Below are 16,516 nucleotides of genomic sequence, written 5' to 3' on the forward strand. Positions count from 1 at the left end.
GTGAACGTCACACCTTCCTTAAAATCACAGTGTGCTCCACGCTAATTAAAAAGGTGATATTTTTAATCCTCCGCACAGCTCTGAGATAGCGCAGTGAAGTTATTATTACCCTAATTTTGCAGCCAGGGAAACTGACACGGAGAGACACTCACTCACTCAGCATTAGATGGAAGATAGTGCAGGCCGGACCTGAACTGGTATCTTTGCTTTTTACCCTAAGGTGATGAGCTCACAGTAAACTCGCCTTTAAGACCAAGGCGACACACTCTCCAGGATGTGGGAAACGAAAAATTTCCCCTTAAAATGATATTAAGTTTTAAAACTAAAATAGTGGCTATAAAACTCCTTGGGAACAAGTGTTACCCATGGAACGTTCTGGTTATGTTGCCTTTACAGAGACTGTCGGAGCAGCAGAAATCATGGGTGACTGCCCTTCCTTTGAAGCTTTTAGCTTGGAGTGAAGTCTCAAAACACCTTGGGTGCTTGTGATTCATGTGCAAGACAGATCACAATAAAAATCAATAAATAAATCTTTAAAAGAAAATCCAGAGTATGGCCAATTTGTTACGTTACACTGGCATTTACTGGATGTTGGAGATACCAAGATGAAGAGAAAAGGCAAAGCTACTGCTTGTGGAGCTTGCACTGCTGTGAGAATGGCAAGGAGATCAAGTACATGAATCACGTGGGATTCCTAGGTGGCCGACCCTGTGAAGACAGCGGTGTGGAGACTGGAGCATGCCCGACGTGGCTGTGACTGCCGGGAAGCCCACGAAGAGTTCTCTCTGCTTTGCAGCGTGAACCCCGCAGGCAAAGGGTGCAGAGCCTGCAGGGCCTCTTGGGAAGCCCACCACAAAGAGCTGCTCAAGCAGTCTGCTTGTTTTCAGGCCCTCATCCTTGCCAATTGTAGACTCACTGTGTGTTGACTAAAGGACTACCACAAGAATTGGGGACATTCTGAGCGTACCAGTAGTTCTTATCTTGTTTTACTAGCCAAATTTCGTTTTGGCACCAAGTTGAGAACGGGACACAGGCAACACCTTACCTAAACAATGATTTCTTCCTGAAACGTCACTGATTTCTGGAACACTCTCTTGGCACCGTGTGGGTACATTGCAGCCACAGGAGGTGGATAAATGCTGCTTTATGCTGTTGGGACACATCCTGTCTTTCTGTGTTTCAGACACCTAACAGAATAGGAAGTTTAAATTGCAATTGTTTCTTGTTGTGCCAGACACCGGTTACCAAATCACAGTGTCCAGTCAGGCGACCCTCTTGTAAGGCTGTTTCTTGTTTCTGCGTAAGTGGAATGGCTAAGGGAAGCCCCCCACCACCCTAAGCCATTCCATTTCTGTTTGGAGAGTCAGGAAAGTTTCTAATTAGTTTGAACTCCAAGGACCTTTGGGTATTCTTGTACCTTCTCTGCTTTCACTGAAATGTCAAACAACTTATGCCTGTTTTGTCTTTGAAATCTTCAAGCAGTAGGCTGGACCACTGTTCCATGGAGTGCCCTTCTCCCAGCTTGTGCTCCATTCTGTCTGATGTTAAGGACTCGGGATGGCCACAAGATTCACTCATTCAAGTGCAGGGGTGTTCTCGAGGAGGCCATGTGTGAGAAAATGTCCGATGTTCAAGTGAGAAAAGGTACAATTAGGAGCACACTCATTTACCTCCTACGTCCCTAATAATGTGTTCCTGGCAAATGATAATTAAGACATAGCTTGGAGGCGATGCAGTGCCGCTCTCACAAATGGGCCAACTCGTTTTGTCAAACTCATATCCCAACAAGTCTTTGATCCCACCTGCAAGCCACACCTGCTGGTCTCTGGCCCAGCAGCCATCCGTCCCTCTATCCCTCCTTGAACTCAGCCTCGCACACACCTGCCGCCCTCACCCGTGTGCTTCTGACTTTGATCTCCAGGCCTTGTGGAAGCCATCAGCTGTGACAGAACTTTAGTTGGGTTTCATTGCCTTGGAATGCAATTTTCAGGGGTTCTTGCTCTGGAAATTTGATAAGGTGGAAGTACCTGTTCTAGGATGGTAGGCTGATATGTAAGGATGTTACGAAGACACACATTTTGTAACTTTGTGGCCGGCTGGTGGTGATGAGTAACTGGGAACTCCTTCCACAGGGTAGCACAAGCGTGTTCCCACGCCCACACCTGCTCCTGCGTGTTAGTTTTCACTGTGCAAGGGCGGCCTCCACACACTCCTCCCCTGGAGTGCTATGATTCAGTGGGCTTGCTTCCCTCTCTGTGAGCAGGTGGGAGAGCTGCATGAAAGTTAAAGCTCCGGGCAATGTAAGGGGTTAGAAATAGTTTTAGAAAAAGAAAAACACAATTGAAACGTATTTCACATTGAATCTCAACATGTCGGGCGAACACTTTTTATGTTAGTGGGCCCCCTAAAATGTTAGGAGCTGTTCTGCAAAAGTCACATCTGATTTGAATAAGCAAATCTGTTGTATATAGCCTGTGCATGCAAAACAGAAGCCAAATGCAAGGATGCATGCTTTTATGTTCTTCAGTGACAGCAATCCCTATCTTACTTGTGTGTATCTTTGATGTCTATTATGTTATGTCGTCTGAAGTGATTACATTGCTTCTACTTAACACAATTTTTTTTCAAGTTGTTTTAAGTCTGAATGAAAAGACAAAAAAGAAAGCTGAATTCTTATTTTGTAGCATCTCAGCTTTTATGTCAGAAAGAGCTTATGTTGAAGTCCTCAGTCTAAACAATTTACAGTTTTCCGGATTAGGATCATGTGGAAGAAAGATGAACATCTTAAAAGCCACATTACACATATGCCCCAGCTCCTAGCCGGTCAATTAGACAGTTGTGAAGGCTCACTGCTGGGAATAATCGGGCTTCTCTGAGTGGGTAGAAGGTGAGAACCCTTGGGAGAAGCACTGGAGGCAGGCAGATTAAATCTGCTTCCCAAACCTGAATGCCCAGGAATGCAAATGGGTCCCTGCACAAAAGCAAGGAGCCAGCACAAAGCTTTCAAGTTGTTTGAGGGAAAACAAACTCATTTCGTGTCCAGCTGCTGATAGGGATGTGAGCAAGCGCCCTGGTTGCTGACAGAGCAGTTCTCTGCAACTTTCACTGTTATTCCAGCTTTCTAGCTTTTCCTCTTTAGTAGGAAGATATTAAAAATCAGTTTCTGGCATAAGCTACAGGAAAACACAGTGTCTCTGAAATTCCAGCAGGCATTTGTTACTGGCCAATAACCATGATGCTAATTAATGCCATTAATGAGTAGCTCGAAGGAGTTGCTTTCCTACCGTATTAGGAAAGCTGGATGCCTGAAACGTATGTTAGGACTGTTTCAGAAGTTTGAACGTTCACACATTCTTCAGAGGTGAATAGATTGTGTGGCTGGGGTAGTTTGTATACCAGGGTTTACAGGCTGCATCCCAAAGCATCCTTAGGCATATGCAGAAACCACTTCAAACTTTCTAAGAACTGTTATTGTCTGCATATGTGTTTCTGGTGCAGGATTTCCAGGTTATACGCATCCAGTGTTCTAGCTCGGCAAGCCGCCTCTCTCCTTTTCAATTCTGCATGTCACATCTGTCGGGCATGTGTTCTTTTCTACCTGCGGAGAAAGTCAGCAGCTTAGGATAAGAGATACAAGTAATTGGAGTTATGGAAGGGCAAGAAGAAAAGCAGTGAACTTTTATGCCACGAAACATTTCATAGTTTGGGGTTGTATTTGGAGGTTGTATGTGTCTGTGGTGGTATACGACCCCTTGAGGGATTGAAATAGATTATTTAGCCAGGGCTAGAATCAAGTTGTCCAGGAGTGCTAGCTCTTGCTTGGTGCTCTGAGGAAGACAAGCACTATTTGTTGTTGCCGTTTGCTCTGCCCGCATTTATTGGAAAGTACTCAGCCTTTCCCTTCATTGTTTCCTGCCTGCACACCTGGAACGTTTTCAACCCATCTTCCCCCTCCCCCTTAGTCTAACCTCCAAACTTTCTAAGTTTATCCACCATCAGCAGCATGCTTCCAGGACAAACCAAACCTGATCATGGTTGCTTTTGAAAGGAAAAAGCATGCAGTGACTTTCCCACAGACTTGGGGAATGTTCAGAATGCTTTGCTCTGCAGTCTCCGTGGGCTTCCTCCAGGCACCCCACCTCAGACAGTTTCCTTCTTGTCCTACTGTCCCACCACAGGGAAGTACTTGTACCATGGACTGCTTCCTCTTTTTCTGGAATAACCTTGTACCAGTTTGGTTAACATTGAGTGTTTCTTCAGTTTCTAGCCCAGGTGTCACTGAGCCCCTCCCACCTGTCTCCTAACCCTATTTTTTTCTAAAAAGCCTTCCCTGACCCCCCTAGCCAGGACCAGGCGCTCCCTACACTGGTTTAGCAGATACCCAACAGCTTATTCTGTGTTTGACATTTGATCTTAGCCTGACACATAGTAGGCACTTACGAACTATCTGCTGAACATAATGTGTGCAGAGACACTTGGCAGAGATGCCTCACCTTTTCAGGCCTCAGTGGTTTTGACAGTTGAATGCATACAATTAGATCAGTCGCTGACTTTCCTAAGGCAAGTTTAGGTAGAACAAGTTCATTTTGAAGTGAACTTGCAAGACTTCTCTGTGTCCTGCTATAACCCGTGGCTCCCCCTGCAGAGAGAAATTGGGGGGTCAACCTGAGCTTGACTGGGTCTCCTGGAAGGGAACTAGAATCAGGAGTATTATCTGTTTGAGCTGGCTCTGCACAATTGACACGAGAACAGGTCCAAGTCCACACTCAACAACCAGTTAGGAGCTAAGGTGTTGGTCCTAGAGTGTTTGGATAGCAAACCCTTGTTTTTCAATTCCTGGAATTTTGCATCATAGCACCTAAGTCTCCTCATTTGTGAAATGGAACTGGTAATAGCAACTAATTGCCAGAGTCCCTGTGAGACCTGCATGTGTGAACCAACACAAAGCACTTGCTTGGGTGCCCGACATGCAAATACTAGTGGGGGTGTCAGCGCCGTCAGCATCCCTGTGTCATCTCCATCCCTCTCTGGCTGGCTCCCACCCCCAAAGTTCAGCCATGGATCTCCCATTCTGGCACAGATCTCCCACATCATCTGCCCTTATGTCTCTCAGCTGATCTATGTGCACTGCCTCTTCCTCTTTCACCTCCTGTGATGTTTTTGCACCATGGTTTATGACACACAACCTTTTAGGAGGGTGTTGAATGTAGGGGAGTAGTGAAGTGCTGCCTTTTGGTTTGTATTTAAGCTCAAATTCCTGCTTTGCTCAAGGAGACACAGGGCCCAGATGCTCAAGCAAGAGAAAAAGCTGGATTTGTGTCACTGAGCTGGGCACTCACAGACGTGGGATTGGGATTAGAACCTTTTATAAAATCTGTGGAATGAGACGGATGTGAATGTCTTGCCTCGTTTTCTCAAGGCCACGTTCATGGGTCTAAGTTTTCCATATGGGAAATTCCCATGGAGTGTCAGGGGAGACTGTTGTACTATTCTACATTTTTACACAGAAGCAAACTCGTTTAATATATGCTCCCATTGGAGATCCCTGTATACTGCAAAATCTTTAATCAAAGCATCTGTGTGGATGCAGAGAACAAAATACAACTAAAATTGTATTTTAAGGGGTTTGTTTGTAACAAATTTCCACAATCTTAACAATTTAGAAAAGTTGATGGGTGTATGCTTTCAATTGTGAAAAACAACTTGGATCTAAAATTTAGAAAAGAAAGAATATCTTATTCTAAGAAAATATTGTTTTATAGAGTAATAGGCATAAGGTCACCAGCTCGTTTCTTCTATCTATATATTTATCTAATTTCTATGATAAATATGAGATGTATATGAGGTTTATATACATTATAGGTTAAGATGTAAGTGAGGGTTTAAAAGAAATGGGCCATCACATAAAAATTGAGCATGAAAATACACCTTTCTGGTCTGATCAACTAGGAGGTCATGAACTATGTTGTATGACACAGTTTAGCAATGGAGATAGTGTCTTCTGCACTTTTCCCTACAGCCAAGAAGAAAGTCAACACAGTGTTGTAATTAACTCAGCTTGAACAAGTTTGTTGTAGAAGTTAGACTCTTGAGATCCATGCTGACTTGATCTTGGGTCGCTAAGAGAGAAGGCAGGAAGTCCTAAGAGCGTATGGCCAGGACCACACCAGCCATCTGACTGTAGGATGCCCTGTACAACAAAGCCAAAATGCCCCTTCCAAGTCATTTGTGAGAACCAAGCAGACTCAGTGATGCTCTACTGAGGCAAACAGCACCAAAGTCCCAGGCACACATAGAGAGGATGAGTTTAGAGACAGACTTGGGAGAGCAGTCGGTGGGAGGGAGAGCCAAGGACCTACTCAAGTGGGCTGAAGGGTGCAGGGTAAGACTGCATTTGCCAGCAAGTTATTGTAGATTTGCATACATCTGTAAATAATATAGCCTGAACTCATTGCTCTATGGCAGCAAAGGCAGTAAGGGAAAGAAGGCTTACATTCTCTGAACTAACCACTCTAGATATCCAGCCACCTCATGACAATCACTGAGTACACGCTCTTTTGCATTCACCCTGCTAGCCTCTAAAAAGGTGGCGATGAGCCCCACACACATGGAGTCCAGTCTAATGGTGAAACATGACAGAAATGGAGAGAACTTTTGGGGCGTTTAATACTTGCACTTTTAAGGCAGAGAGTTGCTGAGGATGATGCAGGTTCTTAGTCATTATGTAAGACAATTTGGAGTGGTACTAGGTGAGGGAAAATCCTACATTTCATTGGTCGTGGCTCAGTAAGAATTGAAGGGGGAGGATGTTGCAGTATTGAAATCTGGAAGGACTTATTCAAGTTCAGGATGGAAGACATAATTCAACACGAGGCATACTCTGGGGCTTAGGGAAATCACAAGATTGCTGCTCTGTTCTGGCGGGGCTGCTGCATGGCAGAAAGCAGGCAACAGTTCCAGTGGTGACCTGCCCCTGTGTGGATGGGAGCCAGCGCAGTGAGCTGCGAAGGTTGACGTGACAGGAAATGGTGACTTTGCGATTGTGACTTCCAACAGCATGGTGCACCGAAAAGAGCTGTTTCCTTAAGTAGGATGGTGTGTATGCAATTGTTTTAAATTAATCTGTTGTTCCTGACAGGTTTAATTATGAATCTAATAGCAACGGGTTTACTATTTTCTGGGGAACAGGCAGAAATGCATTGTTGTAGACATGCAGTTGGAATCATACTCATATCACTATTTATAGCTGACGTTTAATGTTCTCTTATGGATAATTGTCGTTAATCAACGTGTGAAAATGGCTTAAAAATAATGTGAGTAGGAGGCAACATTTGCACATGTGACCAGGTAATGAAAACTTAAATGAGCTAAAGACATTTTGGTAGGGTAATTATTATTATTATTTATTTAAGAAGCTATATAAAGCTTGTTAAATCACATACAAATTTGCATTATTAACCACCTAGATAGTGGGTGAATACAGCCCTCAAGGTCAAAAATTGATTTCCAGCTCTTGCTCTTGTTAACTGGGTAAACTTGTGAACTTGGTTTCATTTTCAGTGGCTTGTTTTCCTCATGTATAAAACTAAGAATAATAATAAAACGCATGTTTCAGATTATTGTTAGGATGAAATGAGATGATCTGGGCTTATCCCTTGGAGCACAAGCTGGTTCTTAGTTAGCATTTCATAAATCTAGCTCTTGCCATTTGGTCATCATTACTCCATGATTGATGAGAAGTTTTCATGAATCTTCATCACTTTTTCTCAGACATACAACGTGTAAATTACTAGATCCATGAGCAAAACCAGCATTTTGCTTTCATATGTTTTTGTTTGCAATTTATTTCTTTAAGAAAAAGAAAGGTGTCATTGATTTTAACTGATCTCAATGTGGTATAGTCAGACTCAGCAAAATCCTAGAGGACCTGTGTTCTGGTGAATAAACAGCTGCCGGAAGGGTTTCCCTGCTCCTCTTCCCAGGCCACTCCCGTTTCTAAGAGCCCCAAGATATTCCCATTCCAGGCCCTGAGCTCCGAGTAGACACTCAGGGACGCATTCACTTCCTGAACGGTTCTACTGTGTCAGGATCTTCCTAAGCCACCTGTTAACATGGACTCCTCTAATATGCATTCTGCTACACAACACTACTAACCCATTGTCAGTGACTGTTCAGTGATGCTAGTCCCATGATGCAAAGGAACTCTGCTTACTTGCTACAATGGTTAAGAAAAATGCTTTGCCATTTAGTTCTCACTTCTATTAGTGAGCAGATTTGTTTGCATCTGCTTATTTCCATCTGCATTTTCTTCTTTGTAACATTCACTCTCCTGGTTTTATTTATTTGTCCGTGAGAGGTCTTATTTCACTTCTTAATGATCTATAAATGCTCTTAAAAATCCCACATTCACTGACTTTTAGATATTTATTGTGAATGTTGCTGGTGCAAAGTTGATGAGCATATTTCAAAGATACATATGGTGAAAGAACTTGCAAATCAGTGCATTTGAACACTCAAGAGAATACTTTGTAAGAAATATCATTAAACTTTTATAATACAATTTACAATTGCAATAAGGTGAAACTAATATTTATTTATTTTTTAATTTCATTCATTTTTAAAAGTCAATTTTAAAAGTTTTTTTTAACCATTGACTTTGTGCTTAAAATTTTTTTTTCCTTCTCCTGCAGAAGTCCGAAACAATTCATACTTGAATCCCTTCAATTCACCTGTAATTAATTTTAATGTATGATAAGGGTTAAAGAACTCAAGATATGTTGTTTCCAAAAAGCCTGTCTGCCCACTCCTGTTGATTGTGATGCTGTTTTTATTTTACATGGCGTTTGCTTTTCAGTCTATTTTAAACTCTTGGGTGAAAAAAGAAGGCTGCTCTATGTGGCTATTTACCTTTTAAATGCAATAGTGCTTTGACAGATTCATGGAAAAATGATACTAGAAGGTAATGTGCATTTTCCTTGAAGTTTGTCAAGATCCAACACGTTTGTATCTTCAGTTCCTGAGCAGACGTGACGTTTTGGGGTGTTAATGTTTTCTGGGACAATGTCGGTGCTCTGAATGTGGGAGGCAGGGCGCTAGGGACAGGGAGAGTGAGAATGGTTGGTTGAAGTAGGGAGACACACCCACCAACTCTGACTTCACATGCACAGAGGACATGGTCTGACCCGGGCTCCACAATTCTGCTTTCATAATATAAATTTATGAAAGGAAAAGAAAAACCCAATATGAGTTTTCAAGAGTTGTTTTTTATTGAATTCGAAAAAGAAAGACCCTGTGAATGCAAGTTTGTTGGATCAAAGCAGAAATTCAATTACTTCTAGCTCTAATGACAGTACTTTTCTGTAATTTAAAAACTGCTTTGGGCGAATGTTCCCTTCGGCTTCTTGAGCAAAGAGAGTGCAGGGAGCAGGGACGAGGCCGTGGGAAACGGGCCTGACTGCCAGGGCTTCTGTGTTTGACCCTTTGGCAATTCCAGGCTCACTATTTCTGAATTCATTTCTCTGGTACCATTGCTTATGGATCTGATACCAGCCCCAGACTGTGGCTTTCCAATTTCTAAACAAATCACTTGACATTGAAAAGTGTGCACAATAATTTATCTTTCCAGTCTTACAGTATTGGGTCTATAATAAAACTAAAGCTGATAGGTTTACGTCAAAGAAACGTAGACGTATGCATAATAAAAGAAGGTTCAAAATTGGAAATACTAAGCAGAAGACTTTAGAAGAAATAACTTTAAAATTTCATCATCATACATTGTACAAGTGTAATCAGGTGATGACAAAAATCTCGTACCTTGTGCTGTAACTTGATTACAAGGGTTGGCATTCTCCAGGGAGAGTTTATAATGAATATATTTTACAATAAATTTAAATAAATTATAAAGTTACAATAAATAAATACATACTAAAATCGCAAATACATTTTTGAATGAGAAACATCAGTAATGACACAACTTGCACAGCTAGTGGCTTATTCTCTACCTCACATCGGTGAAGTTTCCAAAAGAAAAAAAATGAAGTAACATTTAAATTCCAGACTTTATTGTAGGATCAATTTTAAGTTATACTCTCAGTATGTTAGAATTTTATTTTCTCTTCTGGTTTCTTTTCTTTTTTGGGGGTGGGAGTATTGTGATTTTGATAGTCTCTACTTCCAAATATTGGTTAGAAGGATCACGTACGTCTGTCAGTGTGCCCGACTGTGCCTGGCACTTCCAACATGGAAACACGGGCCTCCACCTCGTGGATCTGCCGGAAAGTAGGCCAGCTGACTTAGGCAAAGACTTTGAAGCGGCACTGTCCTGTCACTGATCCTAGAAGCCCTCAATTTACATTTCCAGAAAAAAAAATCCCAGAATTGAATATCTTTGAACCAACAAGACTGTTCATTACAGGAAGTTATTATTTTGATCAGACTGTTGGCTTCTGAAGTCTCTTGGCAATAATACAAAAATAGCTTTCCCTGGTTCATAAAGAACAATCTGCAAAAACAAATCAGAAATGTGTTAAGAGCAAAATAAACAGACATTTTATTTTTTAAACTTGGGGCCTCTGAATTTCACAGACTCCTGGAATCTGGGGAGCCCCACCCAACTGCCCCACATTTTATTGCTGTTACAGGTTTGGCAGAGGAGGACTAATTTTCCAACTGTTGGAACAATGTAGAATCACATTTTTCCAGAAAGGGGAAAAAGTTCTATCTTACATATTAAATTCCAAATGGTGAAACAGTGTCTGTATCACTCTTCCCATTTTATGATGGAATTTGAGAACTAAGGGAAAAATTACATATATGAAAATGGTATATCTAAGTGTACTGAGAGCCTACATCTGGCGAAAGGGCTTTCCAGACTTGTGAAGTCAGCTCCTGGAGCTTGGCGTGCATGTTGGGCAGCCCCGCTCAGAACAGCTACTGTAGGCCAATTACCCCGGATTTGGTGAAAGGACGCCTGTCTAGTTTTGACTGTTACACATTATACACACATTGTTGGCTACTGAAGAGACCTCATCTAACTGCCCAAGAGAGAGTTCTTCCAATACTTTCCCAGTCTAGTGGTTCCTTCTAGGAAATTAGAAATTCATTTAGACTTGACTGTCATTAATATCCTTAATGGCTACAACAACCGGACTTGGTTCAGGCTGAACCTAGGAGCTACTGCCTCCGTCCTGGCTTGTGCATGTCTGCAGAGCTGGCAATCTCATTACCCCAAGAAATCCGTCAGTGTTTGTACTGTAAAGGAATGAGTCCACACAGAGCTTGACTGCAGATTTTGGACGCTTCTTATCTCTTGCTCTCAGATGTGGACTGGCTGCACTGCTTTCATTGCAGTGTCATGATCATTCCAAGGGTGACACAGCTGCTGGAATGTCAGCCTCAGGAACTGTGCCGCTGCTGGCTTGACCTCCCGCTTCCTGAGGTCCTTGTTTCTGCTGGTCCAGGGTTGGGCATTGGCTTGCTCCCTCCTCCCACCCTCTCCAGGAGCCACTTCACCTGGCTTCTGTCTCGGGTCTCCTGCTGCTGTCGCAGCCCGCCTGTGCTTACAAGCACCTGAGGAAGCAAACGGGCTTCTGGTGCTCAGGCACTGCCAGGCCCGACGGGAAGAGCTTGCCTGCAGTGGGGCTGCTGGCACTCCCCACCGGCATGTGCAGGCCAGACTGCAGACAGGCCAAGGGGCCCCCCCGAAGGCAGCAAAGGGCAGGGAGATTTTTGACTTTTGTCTAGTGGTAAAACTGCTAGCCGAGTGCTGAGAGCAAACGTCTCAGGAGACCATCTGGTCTCATTTCAGGTGCAGATGGTGTCCCTAAGGGGCCGCACAGGTCTCCTGTATGTGTTTGCACGTGTGTGTACGTGTGTGTGTGTCAGACTGAGTGTGACCAAGAGGCTGGAAGGCTAGTTGCTTTCTTTTAGACTATCAATGTTTTTTTTTTCTTCTCACTTAGGTAGCTTTGAAAAATAAGGACAATTCCAAAAAGTAAGATGACCATCAACTACACTTTTATCCCCCAGGTGTAAGCCTGATGCAATTTCATCATATTTGCTGTCTCTTTTTTCCTATCTGCATTCTGTAAAAGCCATACAAGAGAGTTATGCTTTCATAGTTAAGGAGCAAAAGGTTGCAGGAAAAAAATACACAGATGCATTGATTTTCTCAATAAAAGGACAGAAAAACCAAAGAAAACTCAACAATGAAATTTCACTGCTCTGACCAGTCCTTTAGCATTATTCTCTTCTTTTGCTCTTAGAAATAAAACAACAATTGGCTCAAACTTAGTGAGGATTCTCCTAGGATCAGCTACCTATCCTTAGCCTTGAGCAGCGTGTGACGTGGCGTGTTGGGTGCTGTGGGTCCTGTTCTCTGTGTCATCCTGTTGCTTGTTCTTTTGGTTTCTTACACATACAGATACAAAGGAGGCATTCATTTAGTCAGATCATGGCAGTTACCAGGAGCTGCCCGGGCGTGTCCACCTTCTGCGTCTCAGCTGCATGTCCATTGTAAGTGTTCCTTTAGAATTTGGGCTGTTCCAAAGAGCGCCAACTAAATTTCCAGGAACATGCACCATGTTTGTGCATTTCCTAAACACGATTCAGATGAAGTTGGGCATGGTTGTTGGTCAGGGGTGTTTCCAGCCTTGCTAACTGTGGCCATGCTGTTGTCTATAGTGACTCTTAGAGATGATCCTCCACCACACAGATGAGGGCTCCTCCAAAAGTTCTTGGAATATGCACATGCGAGGCAAAAGGTCTTTGTGCGTTAAGGTAACGCCTTTAAATTCCACGTTTCCTGAACTTTCTGAAACCCCTATTGTGAGCTTTCCATTTCTCTAAGTCTCTCTCAGCACCCAGTACTGGTTCTCATTTTAATTTTGAAGGAATGAATTTAAACACAGCCCCTAATCCTCCAGAGCGCACAGAGAAGTAGGAGACGGGATGGGTGCCAGAGCACTGGACGCGTGTGGAACCAGACGAGGAGGCAGAGTGACTCAGCTCTACCCAAGGCAGAGCTAAGGCAGAGGGCTGGGGAGCTGTTTCTTTAAAACAACTTTTGCTACCTTTGCACATTTTTTGAGGCATGTTCATAACATAGCTATTCCATGTTAAGGACAGTGATGTGGATGGTTTAGCCTCATATTAAAAAAAAAAAAGCTTTTGGCAAATTTAATTCTCTGTAGTCCATGTCTGAATATTTTCTCACATTCAGTTTCTTTATTATCAGTGTAAAAAAATTAAAAGCCAATAAACAAATAAATTATCCAATACCTCACAGGAATAGTTCATGCTAAAAATAAATCCTAGAAAATGTGAACAGTTGGAAGAGAAACACTTAGATAAAAATCTGGGGCAAAGCTGGAACTCTGCCTCCTGGGGCCCTGACAGCCCTTGTGCGTGGCACGTGCTTCTCAGGAGCTCCCCACTCTTCAGCACAGGGCTGTGCATTACACCATCTCCTTGGTGTACGCATGTGCTGCAGATATGTCCCCAGAAAGTACAATATCCTGCTTCACTAGGACTTTACACACTCACCTGCTCCCATTTGTTCTCTTCCCCTTTCCACAGTTCCTATAATAGAGACCAAGAGAGACAGACAGAAAGAGCTTCCATCTGCTAGTTCATTCTTCCAATGCCTATGCTGGCCAGGGCTGGGCCAGGGCTGGGCCAGGGCTGGGCCAGGGCCAGAGGAGGGAGACGGGCACTCAACCTCAATCTCCCTTGTGGGTGAGAGGAGCCCAATCACTTGTGTCATCATTGCTGTCTGTCAGGGTCTGCACTAGCAGGAAGCTGGACCAACACCTGTATGTGGGTTTCACATCTAGGGGCTGTGGGGAGGCATGACAGCATCTCAACTGGCATCTTGATTTCCACACAAGGCGTTCTTACTCCTACATGAGAATCTGGATGCAGATGGCCCAAATGTGGGACTAGTTTGGACTGGAAACATATCACTGGGGTTCAGCATTGTGGCATATCAGATTTAGCCTCGGTCTGCAATGTCAGCCACACGTATGGCTGTCCATTCGAGATCTGGCTGCTCTACTGCTGATCCAGCTCCCTCCTATGTGCCTAGGAAAGCAGCAGATGGCCCATGTCCTTGGGCCTCAGAAGAGGCTCCTGGTTTCTGCATTCTACCTGGCCCAGCCCTGGCTGCTGTTCTGCTGTTAAGCGTACCAGAAGATGGAAGATTCTCTTTCTTTTCCCTCCCTCCCTCTTCTTCTCTCTATATAACTGCATTTCAAATAAATGAATATTAGATCTTTATTTAAAGTGTACAAGTGGATAAATTGATTCTATGGAAAATTTTATGTGGGGAACATTAACTACAAATACCATAGATACATGAATGGCTAAAAGTAAAGTTTAGGACAGATAACATCACTCTAATGTATAATGTATCATTGAATTGATTGTGCTAGATTTTAACTTAGATTATGGACAAAATGTCAAAACAGTGAATATTTAATAAGTTACCTTTAGGATGAAGTCTAGAATCTTAAGCAAAAATTAAAGCAAGTTTGGCTATATTGTACAGAATGAAATGAAGTAATTAAAAAAAAAAAACGATTTGAAAGGGAAATTCCATTGTTGGGTTCATCTCCCAAATGTCCTTTATACATGGGCTTGGCTAAGGTTGGAGCCAGGAGCCCAGAACACAATCGAGGACTTCTTTGTGAGCTGTAGGATCCCAAGTACTCGAGCCACGCCCACTGCCTCCCCGGCCCAGCAGCACCAGGTGTTGCAGCCAGCATCCAACACAAAAACTCTGAGAGTGCAGGTGTTTTCATTGCCAGAGAAGTGACTTTGATAGAGATAAATGATAAGTAAACCTTACTGCTCCACGTATTGTTTTCTTCCACATGGAATTTCAAGGCCAGATGCCATTTACATTTAGAGAAACATCATGATGCTCAAGTTATTTCCTGTGATTTAAGAGAACAGGCTCTATTGAAGCCAGGAAATATGTTAGCAAATTTGAAATGAACAAGGGAAGAATGGCCAGAAAAAGAGACTGAGGGAAGAGGTAGATTGTGAGGCCAGAGCAGCAGCCAGAGCGCTGGGTCCCAGTGTGCCAGCTGCAGCCCGAGGCGGGAGCTGAGCTCCACTCCCGATACCTATGGTTTCTGTGGGGCCGATTCCTGGGGATGCTGTAAGGCGGCATGCATCTGCACTGTTGTTCTCAGTCAAAAGTTGAGCTTTGAAAGAGGAAATGAAGAATACCTTTCCCATATTTGGAAGTAACAAATGTGGCCAGATGGCACAATACCCCTCCCACTGCAGAGCTGTGAGTTTTTGCTAATAATGGCTATTACTCAGCCCGAAGCCAACGCCTTCGCCCTTCTTGGGCCTCCTTGTGTCTTGCTGGATGACTCTTTTTTTTTTTTAATGCTGTAGCATTGATGTGTCAATTTTGCAAAATTTACCAAGCATTTCATAATTGTCCTTTGCTATTTTGCCTAGCAACCTCACGGTGCAGTCCAGTCCTGTACTTTGCACCATGGGCACTGGCTGAGCACTTACACAGTGTGCTGGGCTCCAGGGCTCCTCGTGCCGGCCTCGGCAGAGCCACTGTTCAGTCTTCATCAAAGTCAAATTTTAGAAATTGGCGTGGTCAGAGAAAAAGAATAGCTAGTTTAGCTATCCTCAGTACTTTGGAGATTTATATGAGGTTAGAGTTCTCAGGCAAGAACCTTCCTTTAAAATGAGTGACCATACATTTGAGTCTGGCAAATTTTCTTTGTTAGGAAATGAAGCCAGTATTAAAAAGAAAGGAAACTACAGGCATTAAAGGAGTCCTTGAAATTTATTTTCCCAATGATTTGTTAAAGACATTGTTTTATATTAAAGGGATTAAGCAGAAGGGCAAAAAAAAAAGTTTATGTTTTTTCAGCCTAATTGTTTAGAATTTACAATGTTGTTTGCATCTATAGCATGGTATTTATTAAAAGGAGTGTCAGTTCATTATGCAATGTTGAAGGAATTCAATGAAGTAAATGACTTAGTTATGCTTGAAGATTGTTTATGCTAGACCATGCAAGAAATGTATTAGTTTTATTTAGCATTATGCTGATTTTTGATTTATATCTTAAGGAAGAAAGCTCTAGCAAGCAGGAGGAATAGTGCAGGAAATAAAACTCAAAGAGGACTGGTACATGACGGGTCACTTAAAGCTACACTTGACCCAGCAGTTGCGAGTGTTCCATGGTGATCTCACTGACAGTAAGACAGCCTAGCAGGCCACCTTCCGGTTTCTGTGGCGAGTCCCGTGTCACTGGTCCCAGTCAGCCAGCCTCTGGGTGGAAAAGGAAAAAGCTCACTAGGTTATGGTTTTGTCAGAGCACAGCTGATGTAGATGTGGAATTATTACCCTGTAACAGAATACCAAGGACACAGGTTAATAAGTGATTGGTTCAAATGTCTTATTGGGAGTATTCCATTTCCTTTGAGTAAGTAAGCATCCTGAAACCCTTCATTTTCTTTTCCCAAAACTAAAGTGAAATGGTGA

The sequence above is a fragment of the Ochotona curzoniae genome, unplaced genomic scaffold (genome assembly GCF_017591425.1).
Source record: "Ochotona curzoniae isolate NIBS_2020 unplaced genomic scaffold, NIBS_Ocur_1.0 contig_64, whole genome shotgun sequence".
NCBI lineage: Eukaryota > Metazoa > Chordata > Mammalia > Lagomorpha > Ochotonidae > Ochotona > Ochotona curzoniae.